Below are 19,367 nucleotides of genomic sequence, written 5' to 3' on the forward strand. Positions count from 1 at the left end.
CAGTATTACATTACGATAATGTTAAGCTTCGCACTATTAAATTACAACGATGTTGCACCCTGTAGTATTGTACGTTGAATTTGTCGTAAGGTAATTTACATCAGTCCAAGGAAAAGATTATTCGGAGATTTTAAGGATTATGATATTTCACGAGTGATGAGTAAATTCGTGAAGATGATAGGGGAAGCAAGTCAAAGAAAATGTCAAAGTTTGATATTTTGAGATAAAATACGGCCCGAGCTAAAATATCCGGTGTTTATGGATTAGTACCATACAAGGTACCCCATGGCCATGATAATAAGGTGTACAAGGTATGTTAAAAGCAAGTAGTGTTTTAAGTGAGCTAAGATAATTCTTAATTATGCGGGCAATTCGCTAATTACCGGGTAACGGGACATTACATAATTAATTGGAGGTATATATTGGATAAACATTAAATAGTATGATGTGGCAGCCCCATATTCAAAATAAATGACTCATAATATTGGCTTGAAAGGTGTCATACCTTAAAGTGACACTAAGCTTGCAATATGGCCCACCTAAGGTTAAGAATAATATTTCAAAAATAAAAGATCATTTCCTACATCTCTTAAGGAAAGAGTTCAGCAAGCTTTCATTACTTTAAAAATCCAAAAATCATTCCCTACATATCTTAAGAAAAAGTTCAGCAAGCTCTCCTTACAAATACACTAACGTTAAATCATTTCTCCAGTATACATCTGCATATTATATATCATATAAGCAATGCCCAAGACCTTCAGCAATTCAAATTAACGTGAGATTTTGCAATATTAAGGGAGCACGATGTAATCTTTCTCAAGAGACCCGACTCAGGTAAGTTAAGGCTATCCCTTCTTTCTTTTGGCATGATCTATACAACACAAATGAAACGAGAAAATGTACAACATCCATAAATGACTCTATTCATAGAAGAATTAGAGGTGCCTATATTCTTGAATTTTCATATGTCCTATTATTTTATCATTTGTTCATGGGTATTAGAGAAATATGTAAGTTGAAAAAAGTTTACTTCATGATATTACTCAAAGGCATAATGGTCTTATGACATTTCAAAAGATTTTATTGACGTACTTTTCATGCATTGAATTCAATTATACATGTACATTGACGCATGACCAGATGACATTATATACACGCATATATGTATGTATATATATATATATGTGTGTGTGTGTGTGTTTGTATATGTGTGTATGTATGTATATATATGGGGTAAGGGAAAAGGTTACATCGTTATATACGCACAACCACATGATCAGCTGGTATACATTGATGATTTTGCCCACAGTGGCTGAGATGATATGATAGGATGCCCTCAGAGACTTGATGACATTATGAACACATGTACTTATGCACGACATGACATTCACACGCATATGCATGCCACTATAAGTTTTTCATGATTTACAGAGTTGTCCCGACTTACAGGTTGAGTCATGTACTCTATATTTCTTCCTTGTCTCTTATGTACTTATTTATGTGCCTTACATACTCGGTACATTATTCGTACTGACATCCTTTTTTCTCAGGGATGTTGCGTTTCAAGCCCGAAGGTCCCGATAGACAGGTCGAGAGCCCTCCAAGTAAGCTATCAGCTCAACGAAAGATGTTGGTGCGCTCCATTTGCTTCGGAGTCGCTTGTTTGGTTAGCATGATTTAGACGTGTATTTTTGGTATGGCGGGACTCTGTACCGACCTTTATGAAAATTATATATTCTTAGAGGCTTGTAGACAGATGTCATGTACGTAAAAGATTGTATGGCCTTGTCGGCCTATGTTTAGTGTACGAGTGGCTATTTTGCTCTTCTGGGCCCGCATGTATTGTGTATTAGTTGGTATCACATGTTGTGCCCTACTTATCTCACGGTAGCCTTCCGGCTCAGTTATCTATGATAGTATGACACGAAAAGATATGTTATATTGGTACTCGGTTGAGTAAGGTACCGGGTGCCCGTTGCGGCCCATCGATTTAGGCCGTGACATAATCATGCTTTTTTTGATTATTATTCTACTTTTAACACTACTGAAGAATAAAGATAAGCTAAGTATGATATATTTGTAAAGTTTTCTCAATTGGTATAAAGGCACAAGGGAAGTGACTTACACTTAGGTGGGTATCTAACGGGGTCTAAAACTTAGGGCAAACTTGTTGTGATTGGGATCATGATATAGCCATTGCACATAGTTACTCACTCTATACCTCTTGGTAGTTTGAGTGAATTTGCCTTAATTGGCTCTCTCAAGCCCAATTGGGTGTTCAAATAATGCAAGCAAAATTGGCTCAAGTCGGGTATTACTATCTCTAGGTTTAACCCTTTAATTGGGGCTATCAATCTCTTGAATGCACCCCAATTCCTTATTGGCCTGAATTTCCTAGACTTAGTCTCTCTTTCTCAAGAAGAACCTAAGTCAAAAAGACACAAATCAGTGTTTGCAACCACCAATTCAACATTTAAATCATAAATCAAACAAAATATCATTCAACCATAAACATTTAAGCCCAAAAACTGAAGACCTGTTAAATTCCCACATTAGGGTTGAGCCACAATCCTATCTAATGGGTTTAGCTACTCATAATCAGAGAAGAAATCAAAGATTTAGATGAAATATAACCCATAAAAAGTAATTACAAGATTAAAATCTATGATTAATTGCTAAAGATGTTCTAAAATTACTCAAAAAGGCTAAAATCGGTTGTTCACGTGCTCTTCTCACAACAAATGACTTAAAATCTAAAAAAGAACTATTTATACACAGCAAAATTTTTCGAACAAAATTGCCCCTACGGAGGTTCTGCTGACAGCGAAAAATGGGCCGCCTCAGTGCTTGGACTACCGTGGCCACGCAAAAGCAAGCACGGATCGCGGTTCTCATATTCTGAGTTGGTTCTGAACTTGAGTCCACTGGGAGCGGAAAAACAACTGCCTCAGCTCTCCCTCAACCGCGGCCACGAGATATGATCGCTAACCGCGCCTTTTAATTTAAGCTCACAACTAATGGTCTCTAATTCTTCATTCCACTAAGGGCGACAAGTTGACCGTGGCCGCGCCAGAGACACCATTGCCGTGCAATTTCACCGCGGGCAGCGGTAACTTGTTAAGCCCAAAATACAACTCTTTGAACCGTGCCATTGCTGAGAACATAATCAAGACCGCCTCAGCGGTGAACCCTCTACGTCCGCATTTGTTTCTTTGTTGTCAGTGCCTTTTTGGCTCAACTTTGAATTTGTGAAGGTTTCACTCCTTTATGAGCTGGTTTTAACTTTTTTGTCTCTTTTTGACCAAACACTGCAAACAAGCACAATAAGTTAGCTTTCAGGAATACTTGTATACACTTTTAATCCAAAACCTAAGCAAAAAGGAGCATAAAATAGGCTAGAATCCATAGTTATCAGCAACCCAATCCCATCATATCAATCCACATAGGGTACCCATCGAGCCATAATACTCGAGCTCACTGATCACATGTGCGTCAATATCAAGCACAATAATGTGCACAAAATATAACAGTGGGAAAATTATTAGGAACAAACAATACTGAGAAGGACAAGCACAACTATGGTATAATAAGCAAGTCAACATTACGGAGGCCATCTTGCCCATAGCGCCATGAGGCCTAAACTAAATTACAATATGCGTGCAAAGACCCATGTAACTCTCACAATCCATTATAGCATAGAGAGGAACACATAACATAGACCAAGGCGCGAATAACATCTATTCTGCCTAATGATATACCTATGGTAATAGCCACGCAGGAGCAAGCAAGTCCAATCTGATACAAAAATACACGTCCTCATTGGGCCCACAAATGCCCCCCTCCAAATCAACTCTGATCATCCCCGAACAGATAAATATCCCTATAAAAGTCCACAATGACATAACCATAACACATACTGTCATCCGGCTAGCCTTGTCCATATTCGCAGTCCAACCACGAAACAATCTGCTTTTGAGAACTCCCAGTCTTCAAATCCATAGAACACACAAATCACCCTACCTGATCCCATCTGCACTGCCCAAATGTCTAACACATCTCTCGCATACAATCATCCCACAAGGAATACTTCTATAATTCTTCCGTGCCATATAACAAAGTCTGAACCTCAGCAGACGACCAACTAGGCGAGCACCACAATATCAATGAAGCATCCGTAAGTGAAAACACAATGCGCCTTCTGAAATGCACACCCTTCTTAGGCAATACCATGTAGTAATAGCATCCATCTAGACATCTGAAGCCGTACGTACTGTCTAAGAATTCATGACCTTCCCTTCAAAACTACATTGTGACCTTGCACATGGAAAACTCAATCCCGGTCAATCAGAAACCTTCTGTTTGATCTCATCTAGGAGGAAATACCAATACACAGCATGTTCCCCACACCACTAGGAAATATCCACCTCAAACCATGATAGAAATCATCGAGAACACCTTGGAATCCATTTGCACATAACCAATCTATCAGAACCGAATCCCTCTAAATCAACTAAGCTACGCAGTTGCCCAAAACCCATGAGCATTGGTATGAATCACCTGTGGAGACTCATCATATCACAAGTACCCAAACAGCCGGTCATACCATTACCGTGTTCATCCAATTTACTATCAAACTACCATGTTTTGTCCGAGTTCCTTCCAAATTACCTTCAAATTGATACCCCTCCTTGCGAGAACATCATGATCCTTATCCCAAAGCTCACCATAAGAGATTCTAGCATAAAAATCATACCGCCCTAAGGGCCAAAAGCTGCTGGAGTCCCTCTTAGAACCCCAAAGTATCACAATCGAGACGCTGACTCTGAAGAGACCTTCTGTGAATCTAAAGTCATTTCCTACACCTTCCTGATACTGAAATGCATAATCCACAATGATATGGAATGTAAGGCTCCGTGAAATTCTTTGCTAAAAAACTCAAGATCTTGTAGTGCCAAATTAGGAATATGTGTTAGAAATTATATGCGGACCCTTTTGATTGACTTGTGCATTAAAAAGTTAAGTAAAATATTTTTCAGAAGAGAACGTTTCTGTGGTCCATTACGCGGTCGCATAATAGCTATGCGGACTGCATAGTCACTGTAGAGTGAGACAGTTTTATGGTTAATTTTGAGGTCAACTATGCGGCCAATTATGCGATCGCATAATCAATATGCGGGCCACATAGTCATAACATATTCTCCTTGGAATTTTGCGAGTGGCAGTTATCCGGGGCATTATGCGACCGCAGAATAGGTATGCAGACAACATTCTTGTCGCATACCCGAGCAGTTTGTTTATGTTTTGGGAGCCATTTCGCCGTCCCTTTTGCGGGCCACATGTCAATTATGCAATCGCATAAGCGATCGCAGATCTGTTCCGGGGCTCCAAATTTCTAATTTTATTACCCGACCCCATGTCGATATATTATACACTACCTTCATTTTAGGCCTATTTCGAATGCATTTAGAGAGGGAGGGAGAGGGTCCTAGAGGGAGAAAGGGGTTATTCATCAACATTTCTCCTAAGATCTTGCGTAAACCTTTAAGATTTGTCAAGAAAAGCAACTAGGTCTTCTTCCTAAGAGGTAAGGTTCTATCACCCAAGCTCTTAAATTACAGATATAACTAGGATGGACCATTAGAAGGATAATCCATGAGGATGGGAGTGGATGTCTTGCATGCATGAGTTCTTAAAGTATTTGGTGAGGTCTTGAGCTAAGGATGGGATGAGGGATGGTAGGATCTTCCACAAAATGGTTTTAAAAGCATAATGCACACCTAGTGTTTGAAAATATGCTCAAATGAGCTAGAACTATGATCACCTCTCTAATTTGTGGTTCGATTTGTCATGTTCCTAAGAGATTGACATTGCTAAGAGTGTCGGAGTATAGTAGCACTTAAGGAAAGCTCAATCGAGGTATGTAGGCTAAAGTTTCTCTCTCGGAAGTGAATTCCATATTGTTTTGTAAGTTTAAGTGTGGTTTGTCTACCAAAATGGTATAGCCTTAAGTCACATTTTAAATGAAGCTTAGTATACTAATCGGGTAAGAAGAATTCGATCTGTTTAATGCTCCTAGTTTCTCTTATGTGTAATAAATGCCTTGATTGAATGTGCCTATTTGCTGATAAATTGTAAAGTTGTTTGGAAATGAAACGAATGAGAAAATATGAAACTAATTATGAAATAAGCCTCGACTCAACTCTTATGAACTAACTTCAAAAATAGAATGGCGTAAAGGCCTTGTACCTGAACTATGCTCATAAGTGGTTGTTTTAGATAATGCATTGCCTTATAAATACATTCAATGTAATGCTAGTCCTTACATATTCTGATGTTGAAATTGTGCATTTTCATGATGAAAAAGGGGTAATTCAAGGATAATTGAGGTGATTGCTTGCTTATAACTTCAATGTGTATTTCAATTGTTGGCTGGCATGTTTCCCTTTTGGAAGAATCTTTGTGTTTGATGATTTTATTACTATTGACTCGAAAATATATGATTCCCGGAATATTCGGTACATAGATATTGGTTGGTGATCCTTGGAAATAAAGGAGATGGAAAATGTGGAAAACCAAATGCGGCCTTCGTGCCATGAAAAAGATGAATCTTGTGAAAGGCCCAAATGGCCAAAGAAACACTGTTATCGAGAGATTTTGAGGACAGTAATAAATGTGAGCACGTGCTTTTTGCCTCATACGAATTACTACAAAAGAATTCCCAAAATTAGACTTTTTTTTCTTTCTTTAATTATGTGTTATTCTAGGAATTACTGTGCGATTTTCCTGATTGTTTGCATATTTTTCTGTGCATATTTAATTTTATTAATGCATTAAAAAAATACAAAAATATAGCATCTGCAATTAGGATTTGATTTTACATTTTTGGTTATTTTAGTAAATTGTTGTTTTACAAAAATGAAAAAAATAACAAAAAATAATGTATTCTGCATTTTTAGTGTTTAATGTCAAAATTTAATAATTTGGTATTTAATTATTTGTGATAATTATTATGTAGAGTTAATTAGTATTTTTAGGGCTGATTTGGTTTTATAGCTTAATTTAGGATTTTAATTAATTTTGAGAAGAAAAATAGTTTGGTAATAAATAGAAAGGGAAAAGAATTTTGGGCCAATTCAATTTAATCCCCAAGCCCAAACCATTTTTTTACCCCAGTCCAACCCAAGACCTGGATCCTTATTCTTTTTAAAAGACCTAAACCTATACAAATTAAACCCTAGACACACAAAATGACGCCTACAATCTGAAGAAGATCATCCGCCGCAAGAGAACAACGACCCCACCCTATCATCTCCTTCATGAAAAACCTGCAAAAACCTTAAAATCTAAGGAGATACACTGAAGGGCTAGAACCAGCCATTACACAAGACCCACTCCCCTGATTTTCATCTCCTTGACACCACCCCAGTAGACAGAACAGTGCAAAAACCCCACCCCATAGGTTTTGATCTCCTTCTTCAGAGAAGAAAGCCAAATTTCATGGCCTCTTCTTAATCAAAGAACGACCAAGGAGATGGACTGAAGAATCAGGAAATCGGCCACAATTGAGCAGAAATGAGTGACCCCTCACTTCTTGTCATCTTCTTCACAAAACACACACACTCACGTTGAAAACACACCCAGCGAACAAAAACCACAGACCCTTCGTTCTTCATCTTCTTCTCTGTTTCTGAATACACACACACATAGATATAGAGATGGGGAATTTCAGTCCGAAAAAATTGAATGAACCATAGTAAGAACAGATCTGGACGAGCCGAAAATAGGGTCAAACCCTTTCTGATTTCAAGTGAGGTTCAGTTGTTGAGGTTTCCGGTGCCGGTTTGGTCGGAATCTGAGGCTGTTTTGTCGAGGTCCGATCAAAGTTCAGTTCATTGTTTTGCTGTTGTTAGCTGACCTTGTGCGGAGGTTCTGTACTAATTCAATATTGATAAAGGAATTGTTGCTATTAAAAGGTCAAACTCTAACTTTACTTATCCTTCTAATTGCTAGATCTGGTGTCATGGCTCTTTGAATTTTTGTTTGATTTTGCTTGTTTCGGTCTTACTGCTTATGTGACAGTAGTAGTTTGGGGTTTCGTGAATACTTAAGGGAGGGGAATTATTGTGTGGATTCCATAGGGTGGAAAATAGAAAAACAGAAATAAAGTAGGCCTCTTGAGGTGACACATGCATTTGCTCGCTATTGAGTTTCTATACAGATTAGTATAAGATCTTCTCTTTTGCAAATTCATAAGGAAGTAAGAGAGATCCAAATGTACAGTAGTAGCCATAAGGACATTGAGATCCAAACTTATACACTACTTTTAATTTGTGAAACAAAACAATTTGGATTTAGTATATATCGACCATGTGTGGTTAATATGAGCTATTGAATGTTTGTTCAAAGTGGTAAATGGGGTTTGATATTGGGGTGCTTTAGAAGTTGAATCCAATTATTGAAATCATTTGGTGAAGATTTGAGTGAGTTTAAAGCCGTGTGTCCTACGCCTCATTCCTACGCCCTTCCCTACGCGACTACTCGACGCAACAGGTTTGACTTTTCTAAGTTAAAACTTAGCCTCATGAACTGAATTTGATCTTTGAGTTATGAGAGTTGAAAATAGCTTCTAATTCTGCTGTAGTCCGAATCCATTTAGTGTGATTAATTGAGGAATTTTAGTTGAGAAGCTGAGTGTAGAGGGTGTTGAACTATGTTTGTCTAAAAGGATTCAAATCCCAAATGTAGTTGAAAGTAATTAGAAAGCCTTTAAATATAGCCTAAGAATTGTTTAATAAAAGGGATTATCTACCTAACCAACTAAAGAAGCTTCTAGTATTGGTAGGGTTTAGATTTCACTATTGAAAAATTTAATTCAATAAGGGTTGAGTGGAATCAATTTTTAAAATGTTGAAAGGCCATTTTGTGAATCAAAGAGGCATTTTCTATTGGCCTATTTAAGCTAAGAGACGAATTCAGAGGGGGACACAGATAGACACACAAAAAACACAAGAGAGAACAATAGAGAGTTAAGAGCTGAAAAATACAGAGATAGAGGCAGCTGAAACTTCAAGAGAGAAAATTTAGAAAAAATCAAAAATAGTTGAAAACCAAAAAAAAAGGGAAGAATTACTGTTCCATTGCATTTTCTTTTCTATAATTTTAAGAGGCTTGTAGTTTTCTGAAGATTGTCCAAGGATCTAGTGTGGGAATGGAGTAGATTTGATTGTTTGAAGTTTTGTTGTGAAGTTGGTTGGTTATTGCTCAATTGAAACAGTTTTCTCTTACTTCCGATTCATTTTCCTGGGTTGAATTTTTGCTACTAGTGCTATTTTTCCTGCTGCGTACTGCTGACTCCTCACTCCTTTTGGCTTTGTTTGTCTTGCTGTTGTAACCAGGTACATTCCCTTGACTTCTGATGACTGTAGGTTTCATAATGAAGATGAAATGAGAATTGGAAGCATGACATCAAATCTGTGTTGTTCTTTTATGATGTTTATATGCTTAGTCACCCAGTTCAATGTAATTTAGTTGTTTTCAGTTGGATTTAACTAAGTTATTATGTTATATTTGAACCATGGACTGTTGAGGCAAAACTTGACCAAGCATGAATATGGTATGAAGATTCATAACTGATTAGTTATAATGTTATTGTTTCAAGTATAGAATAGAATGCATAGTTTTAGTCCAGGAATATGGTTTCCATACTTTGATGTTTAGAATTTCATGGTTAATTATTGTTGCTTGGTCATTAGTCTATGAAACCTGATTTTGGTATGCCCTTTCACTTTGATGATTGATTTGGTTAAGTACTGGATTGTTGTTCTTGCGCTTTGTGGATGTCTTCTACTTTATCTTTATCCCAAGAGAATGTCAATTAATTTTCAGGAGTCTTACTTATTCTAGTAAGTTTTGGTAGATCTAGAACATTTGTGTTACTTTTTTTTAATTTTCTGCACACAATGTGATACCTAATTAGGGTGATGAAGAAATACACTGCATAATGAGTAGATGTGTAACATGGAATTACCATTTGCATAGATGTACTTGTGTCAAATGGGAATGACACGGGCGTGCTACTTTGAATAGATCGCTCAAAACGTACTAATCAATTTGAAATGAAAGTAGATCTATTAATCTTGTTTCTTGGGAAGTTAAATAATCTTTTTGAAATGGAATTGAGGTGCGCCGATAAAATCTTAAATGCGTGGCTCTCGTTTAATTATTTTTTTTGAAAACATTAGAACTCGAGGAGCGCCATTTAGCAAATTTTCAGAGCCCTCGCAAAGTTAAAAACGCGTAGTTGCTTTAGGCGCGTTATTTTAAATAATTTACCCTCCTAAATTCGGGTGCGCATTTATGTGACCCAAATCTCAACATTAGATAAAATGTGTCGTGGACCGCGGGTGCATTTATGTTGCGTGGCTTACGATGTGTTTTAAATAACTTTAAATTTTTCCCGAAATATTAAAAGCGGCTAAAATAATAGCACCCTTTTGCTTTTACTTTAGCTTTATCTTAAACAAATGTACAACATATGCCAATTGTTCTTTGGAGTATATTTAAGTTTGTTGTCATTTGGCTGAAGCTCATGAATCAAAGTTTGGCTTTTAAATTAACTTTAGGTGCTACTGTTTTGAACTCATCATTGGATGTATATTAAATTGAGGTGATAAGAAATTTATCTTCCTTGTTTTCATTTAGCGTAGTATTTAGCGTACTGGATTATTTATTTTTAGTATTTAATGTGTTAAGTTGTACAGTGTCTTACATGTAAATTAGCAGCTCATAGTTCTTAGCTTATTATTTGCTATCAGTTGATTGTGCAGTAGTGAGAAAAATTGGAGATCAACTGGTGTATTATTATTATTATTATTATTATTATTATTATTATTATTATTATTATTATTATTTTGCCACAATTCCCTATTATTCTTGTTTGAAGTTCGTGTATCAAGTTTCAGTGACTCAACTCTGTTTTGCTTGGTGATGCTCGTTATTGGTTTCTTGGCACACATTTTGTATGGAAATTCGAGGTGTGTCGTGACAAACAAAAGTCTTAAATGCACGGCCCTCGTTTAATTAATTTGTTTGTTTTTTTTAGAAATCAAGGCGCACTGTTTAGCGAATTTTCCATGGCCCTCACGAAGTTAAAAACGCGTAGTTGCTTTAGGCGTGTAATTTAAAATTACCTTCTTAAACTCGGGTGTGCATTTCATGTGACCCAAATCCAAGTCCTAACAACGTTAAATAAATATGTCGCGGATCACGGGTGCATTTCATGTGGTGCAATCCAAAAACGTATTTTGTATAACGTTGAAATCTTCCTGAAAATGAATTAAAAGCGGTTTTAAGTATAAATGCACATAGGTTGAAATTGTTTTAAAATCAGATAATTAAGCCGAATATAACAGATGAGCGATCGTGCTAGAACCACGAAACTCGGAAATGCCTAACACCTTCTCCCGGGTTAACAAAATTCCTTACCTGGATTTCTGGTTCGCGGATAGTAAAACAGAGTCAATATTTTCCTCGACTCGGGATTTTAAACCGGTGACTTGAGACACTATAAATCTCCCAAGTGGCGACTCTGATTCTAATTTAATGTAAGTAATCCCGTTTCGATTGTCCTTTAATTGGAAAAACTCCCTCATACTCCATCCGGGGGTGTAGGTGAAAAAGGAGGTGTGACAGCTCTGGCGACTCTGCTGGGGACCTACGAACTCAGAATCTCTGGTTCAGGGTTCAGAATTCGAGCTTAGATAAATTGTTATATTTGGCTTTATCTGATTTTGTTACATGTTTGGGCCTAATGTGCTAAATGTTGCTTTTTACCGCTTTGATATTATCTGAACTGTATATATAAACTACTACGAAATCCCTCTCTTTTTTCTCTTGAGGAGTGAATGCTGGTCGTGACTTCTTTCTGTTAGTGTCCTATTCCAAATAGAACGAGGTTTAGACAAGTTGCAAAGCCGGATGATCTTTTGGTTACCGGTACGCAGCCCCTCCTCGGCTCGAGTTGTCTGCTCGGGTAAGCCAGGTCTAGAACAACTAAACCCAAGTTTTAAACCTAGTATAACAAAAACTTATGCCGGATCCCTAGTAGGAACGTTTGTCTGCATCACGTGCATTTTGACTTTGGAGACTCAACACAGGGGTTGGGTCTGTCTAGGACAGGTGTACCAAAAATAAAAAAGACCATCCTGATGCATCTTACTTGCTACTTGTGCATTTATTTGCTTCGGATTTGCATGCTGACCGGCTTTTGAATAAAAGAAAAGAGTTTGGAAAAGAAAATAGCAGTGTGAGGTCTAAGGGAGGTAACTACCTGTTTTGAAAACCTATATCCCAAAATACACCGAAACTCTGCCGAAATTTGAAAAGAAAAAAAACAAAAAGAGAATTTTTATTGTTTTCAAGAAAAAAAAAAGGTGGCTTTTTGTTTTGTCAAAATTGCCCAAACTACGCCAGTTTGATTCTCACAGGATGTGGTATACGTAGGCAACCCCCATGGGGTCCAACTGCCTTTTTTTCCAAAATAGCCCAAAAAGAACAAAAATTTTATTTTTCATTTGAAAATAATTAAAGTAATGTCATTCTTGTCAAAAATAGTCGAATGTCCCCAAAAGGGCGCCGGAAGGTTGCTTTTGCAAGAACATCCACCTTTGGTCATTTTTCAATGTTTTGGCTGGTTAGCTGACACAACCTTAAAATCTCCGTTCTCGAAATGCTGAAAGGCCATATTTGCAAACCAGATTTTTATTTTATTTTGAAAAAAATGTGTGTTAATTTTATTTTTGAGTCAAATAAGTCGTAATTTTTGCCTAAACACCCTAATAAACATGCAGAATGAGAACGAGTCAAAATTTGACGTTAACAGTTATGAATAAAATCTCTTTGGAGTTGCGTATGGGTGGGAAGATCTAGGCAAGTCAGAGCAAGATAAGGTCAATCTGCATTTGGGAGGTCTCACCGGGTTGATGAAGATAAGGCCTAGGGGAGACATCATAAAGGCGTTGGTCACATTTTGGGAACCGGCTCACAACGTCTTGCATTTCTCGGATTATGAACTCACACCCAGCTTGAAAGAGATAGAAGGTTACATGGGAAGTACTGAAGGTCTGAGGCATAAGTATCTGATCGCTCCAAGAGCCGTTAACTCTCACAAATTCATGGAATTGTTAAAAATAAGCAAGGAAGTCCCATATTTCGAGTTGGATGGTGGTTTTTCCACTCTACATTTTATATACCAGAGGTACGGGCATATAGAAGGGTTCAACGATCTGGAAAGCGGTGCTTGTATCAAAGGAAACCAAGCAAAATGGGATGAACAGAGGCATTTCGCTTTCATGGTAGCTTTCTTAGGCCTTGTGGTGTTTCCCCAGAAAGATGGGAATATCGATCTGCGGGTGGCTGGAGTCATCAAAGTTTTAATTACCAATGCCAAGAGCACCCTTGCCCCTATGATAATATCTGAGATATACCGAGCTCTTACAACTTGTAAAGCTGGGAAAGATTTCTTCCAGGTATGCAATTTGCTACTACAAATGTGGATGATCGAACACCTGGGTCACCACCCTCAGTATATGAGTTATGGGTCTGCAGAGAAAAGTTGCATCGAAGAGCTCGACACAAGGATTTCAGGGTTCAAGTTATTGGAGGGGTTTGGAGAATGGATAGCCCACCTTCGCACCATCACTACAGGACAAATAGAATTGACACTAGGTTGGCTTCCTATTGAAGAAATTGTGTATATACCCGCCACTGGTCCTTACTTCCTCCTAATGGGTCTTGGAGGTATTCAGCCTTACGCTCCCTACTGAGTGATGAGATAATTGGGAAGGTGTTAGGTGATGCATCCTGATGAAGATCTCAGCATTTACGCGGTTGAGATTAGCTCTGATGGCCAATTTCATGAAGAAATAGTTTGTTCTATTTGCATCGAGTGCCAGTATTTGACAGCGAGCACTCGAGTGCGGGACCTATCTAGAGGCGAGGTCTCACCCGCCTATCTTGCCTGGTATAGAAAGAGAACACTGCAAAAGCCGAACCAGAAAAACCGGCCAAAAAACCGCACATTCAGGAATTCATCGAGGCATCGCAAGAACCGTGGGCTTGGTTGGCCAAAGAAAATGAGTACAGGGCCACAATAGGAAAGTTGGAAAAGTAAGTCAAAGACCTTCAATTCAAGAATGGCTTACAAGCAGCGTCGGATGAGGGTGAAAAGAAAAGGCTAGCCAAAGAAAATAAGGCCCTTCGAGCGCAGATTCAGAAAATGAAAATAGCGGCAGAAAATCCTGTCAGAAGTGCCAAAGATGAAAATCTCAAATATAACCTGAGGCAGAAAGTGGGTGAATATAGTTTTGATCTGAACAAAGCAGAAGGTGAACAAGCCAGGGCTCGAAAGTAATTGGCTAAAATTGCGGAAGAACGAGCATGCCCGGTAAAACAATTAAAAGAAAGGTACGACAATGAGGTTGCGGGGTTAAAAAAAAGGGTCGTCACCATTGAGGACAAAATGATCAAACATGCGAAAGAATTCAAGGCTGAAAGAAAACATTTGGAAAGAGATTTGCAACAACTTCAATAACAAAATCAAGCAGCCGAACAAACTCTGGAAGCCAGGGCACGGCAGATTGGGCGTTTGTTGCAAGAGAAGGGTGTCATAAGAGAGAGAGTCAGAAAGATCGCCGACTACATCACAATGAAGTGCAGTAGTTGTGAGGATATGACTAGATTTATGTTTTTTGCCACTGTGATGACCTTTGTCCACCGGATAATGGAAAGTCTCTACCACCTCCAAGGGGATTTAGCACGTCTGCCCGAGGCGAGACCGAATGATATCCCGCGGACCCCAGGAACAGTTGAGGCACTGATGTATTCGTGATTTTCACTTGAGTCTGTATTTTCTTTCTATTGGAGTCTGTCAGTTTGTTTTCAAACCTGTATTTTCTTCTGTTATAATATGTTGGCTTGTTTTTCCTTTCATCAAAGTCCGTTAGTTTGAGTAGTTATAATCAAAATAGTTGCTTTTTATGAAAATTTGAGCATCCCAAAAAAAGGTTTTGATACTTGTACCCCAGAACTACGCTTGGTCTGATTCATGGGGGGTCATGATACATAGGCAATCTTCATAGGATTCGACCACAACCAAAAGAAAAAGAATAAAATTGAAAAAGCTAAGGGGAATAAAGGATAGGCGTGAGTAACAAAAAAAAGGGAAAGGTCATAAAAAGGAATAAGCCGGGATGACACAAACAACCGAGTAAATACATGATAGAAATGACTATTTGCCTAGGTGCATTGCATTCCTATGTGCGGTTGCCTATTTGTTAAAGCTCTAATCACTAACAAGTTTTATTGTTATCCCAGAATTCAAGCAGTTAGTTCACCTAAGCATACTGGCAACCCACCCATACCAAACCAGATCCAAAGGTGAAATAATCATGTCTATCCCAGATGTAGCACCAGTGTCATCGAAGGAGAAGAATTGGACATTAACGTCATGAAAGAAAAGATGTACAAATTGAAACAACAAATGGCTGAAATGTATCAGGCTTGGGCTAAAGGACAACCGCCATCATCTTACCCAACTAACCCTACCTTTACTCCACCACCGGCTCAAACTCAAGATCATCCTACCACCGATCTATCCCTGAGATTTCCCATTTACCAACACTACTGGGGCACCACTTCTCATACACCACAATCTCCACCCCCTATACCAATTCCATACCCTCCTCCACCAGTAACTCCTGTCTTCGTAGCACCTCCACCAGCTACACTCCACAAATCTCCTAGCGAGCCTATGTTCCAGGCCCAGGACAACCAATACTACCCCTCGAAGCCCACTTTCAAAGCTCCAGAAACCCATTCTTATACTCCTCGCTTTGACCTCCCGATAGAAGCTGATAAACCAGTCAAAAATCCCGAAAATGAGGAGATGTTCAGGAAAGTTAAAAGCTTAGAACAATCATTCAGAGACATGCAGGGATTGGGAGGGCAAGTAAGCGTGCCCTACAAGGACCTATGTCTGTTCCCGAATGTGCAATTACCGGTAGGTTTCAAGATGCCCAAGTTCGATCTATACAACGAGCACGGTCATCTAGTAGCCCACTTGAGGGGTTTTTGCAGCAAGATGAGGGAAGAGGGAGGAAACGATGAATTGTTAATGGCTTACTTCAGTCAGAGTTTGAGTGGATCAGCATTGGAATGGTATACCCGCCAAGACCATGGAAGATGGTACACATGGGATGATCTGGCGCAAGCATTTGCTTGTCACTTCCAATACAATCTTGAGATCATTCCAGATCGACTGTCCTTGACTAAACTAGAGAAGAAGCACAGTGAAAGCTTCAGAGAATATGGTTTCCGATGGAGGGAGCAAGCAGCAAGAGTAGATCCCCCAATGAAGGATAGTGAGATGGTAGATTACTTCCTATAGGCTTTGGAACCTACTGACTATGGCCATTTGGTCTCAGCTGTGGGAAAGTCATTCAACAAAATGGTAAAGATGGGGGCATGGTAGAAGAGGGCCTCAAGTCGAATAAAATCATGAGCTATTCGGCTATCAAAGTGACTTCTCAGGCTATTCAGGGCGACATAGGAGGGATTGGGAAAAAGAAGAGAGAGGAAGAAGCAATGGTTGATTCAGGAACTTGGTCCAGATCCATAGGTTCACCTTACCACTACAATCAACCTCGACCCCACCAACAAACTTATCACCACAATCCACCCCAACACTACTATCCCCCACTAGAACCTCATTTTTCCGTCCACCATGCACAAGCATACAACCAACCTCCTTCCCACACTCAATGGCGTGCTCCCGTCCTACAAAATACTTATCCACATCCACGAGCCTACCAAAACACTCCCGGACCAAGTTTTCGGCCTAGTCAAGCATTCAAGGGTGAAAGGTTGCAGAAAAAGAAAACCTTTACTCCATTGGGAGAATCATACACTAGTCTGTTCCACAGGCAAAAACAACTAGATATGCTAAGGAAGATACAGTCCAAACTGCCAAATCCTCTTCCAAAGAATCTTGACTATACTGTCAGCTGTGAGTATTGTTCTGGTACTCCGGGTCATGATACAGAAAAGTGCTGGCACTTGAAAAGTGCGATACAGGAGCTTATTGACACCAATAGAATTGAAGTTCAAGCTCCCGAGGTCCCCAATATTAACAGGAATCCAATGCCAGCCCACCAGGAGGCAAATATGATCGATATAGTGCATGCGGAGGGAGAGCCCAAGAAGCCATCACAGACCATCATGATGATTCGGTCTAGTGGAGTCAAGACAGATGAACAATCAGTAGGTAAGAAGTTGGTACTCAAGCCGAGCAAAAAGAGTGTTGAGCCATCTATGGTAGTTGAGAAGGGGTCTTTGAGCAAAGTTGCAAAGAAACAGAAAGTGGTGAAGGTGATTGTACCAGAAGCGGACAACAAACCTGTCATAATCGTGGAAGGTGTTCGCGTAGATTTGGTTATTATCAAGTAGGTAACCCAGTTACCAATAATCAACAGCAAGGCTATTCCATGGAATTACGAACGGGTAACAGTGATGCACAAAGGGAAGGAAGTCAAAGAAGAAATTTGTGAAGTATAAGGTTTGACTCGCTCGGGAAGGTGTTTTACCCTCGAGGAGTTAAGAAGATCTAAAGATAATCCAACACTAGTAAAGAAAGCCATAACTGAAGAAGAAGCAGAAGAATTCTTGAGGAAGATGAAGCTACAGGACTACTCTATCATGGAACAATTAAGAAAGACGCCTGCTCAAATTTCCCTATTGTCATTACTGATCCATTCGGATGAGCACCGTCAAGATTTAATGAAGATCTTGAATGAGGTGCACGTTCCTGATAAGATCTTCGTGAATCACTTGGAAAAAATAGCCAACAAAATCTTCGAAGCAAACAAAGTCATGTTTTCCGATGATGAATTGCCTGTAGAAGGTACTGAGCATAACAGAGCTCTTTACCTCATAGTAAAATGTGAGAACTCTGTGGTGACCTGGGTATTGGTTGACAACGGGTCAAGCGCAAACATCTGTCCTTTCTCCACTTTAAGCAAGTTAAAAATAGAAGACGAGAGGATCCATAAGAACATTATTTGCGTTCGAGGATTTGACGGCGTAGGTAAAGATTCAGTTGGGGACATAGTGCTAGAGCTGACGATAGGGCCAGTTGAGTTCACAGAGTTTCAGGTGCTGGATATAGCTATTTTCTATAATTTGCTGTTGGGTGGACCATGGATCCACGCCGCTAAAGCAGTCTCATCAACACTACACCAGGTAGTCAAATTTGAATGGGATAGACAAGAAATAGTTGTGCATGGGGAAGACAGTTTATGCGCTTGCAGCAATGCCATTGTACCGGTCATTGAAGTGGAAGATGACCAGGGACCATAGGTCTACCAGGTTTTTGACACGATGTTGGTAGAGAAAGTTCCAGAGGGGAAATACATTCCAAATCCAAAGATAACCATCGCATCAGTCATGGTAGCCTATGAGATGTTGACGAATGGTTTTGTACTCGGTAAAGATTTGGGATCATCTTTGCAAGGCATCATACAACCGGTGTCCCTTCCTGAAAACATAGGAACATTTGGTCTGGGATTCAAGCCCACTGCCGCAGACATAAAAAGGCCAGAAAGCTAAAACATAAGATATGGGTCTTTCCAAATCCAGTCCCACGTCTTTCCAAATCATTTGTAAAGTTCGGTCCCAGAAGTCGCCCAGTAACAGTAATTCCTAGTTCTGTGATTGATCCTGACAAGGAGTTAATTGAAAGATTTGAGAAGTTGTTCGACAGTGTGAACATGGTGAAATTGGAGAGGGTTCTAGCAACACGGGAGTGCAATTTGTAGGGCCAAAAACAAAGCTTAACAATTGGAAGGCTACTCCTCTCCCCACTCGGAAGAAGTCTTGGTAGTTTATTTTGAGTTTCCTTCAGTTTGTTTGGGTTATTCCAGGGTTGTAATCTAGATTTTTTTATCTTTCAGTCTGTTTGAAGTGTGCAAACCTTGTTATCTTTCATCATTCAATGAAATGTAGTTTCCCTTTCTTTATCATTCCTGATAGTTTTTCTTTTGTTTTTCTTTTCTTTTCTGTACAGTTCTTTTTACGATGGTTCTAATGACATGGCATGCATGAGGAATCCTCAGCCTAGTCTTAAAAATCAATCTGATTCTGAAATAATAGTTCACTAAGTAGATTCCGACTATGAATCAGAATACGATGAAGATGAAGCCTTCGAAGAGATTAGTAAGGAGTTAATTCCCTTTGAAGAAAAACCCAAACCCAACCTGAATGAAACAAAAGCCGTCAATTTAGGGGACACAGATAATATCAGAGAGACAAAAATA

Source organism: Nicotiana sylvestris, chromosome 8, assembly GCF_000393655.2.
Source record: "Nicotiana sylvestris chromosome 8, ASM39365v2, whole genome shotgun sequence".
NCBI lineage: Eukaryota > Viridiplantae > Streptophyta > Magnoliopsida > Solanales > Solanaceae > Nicotiana > Nicotiana sylvestris.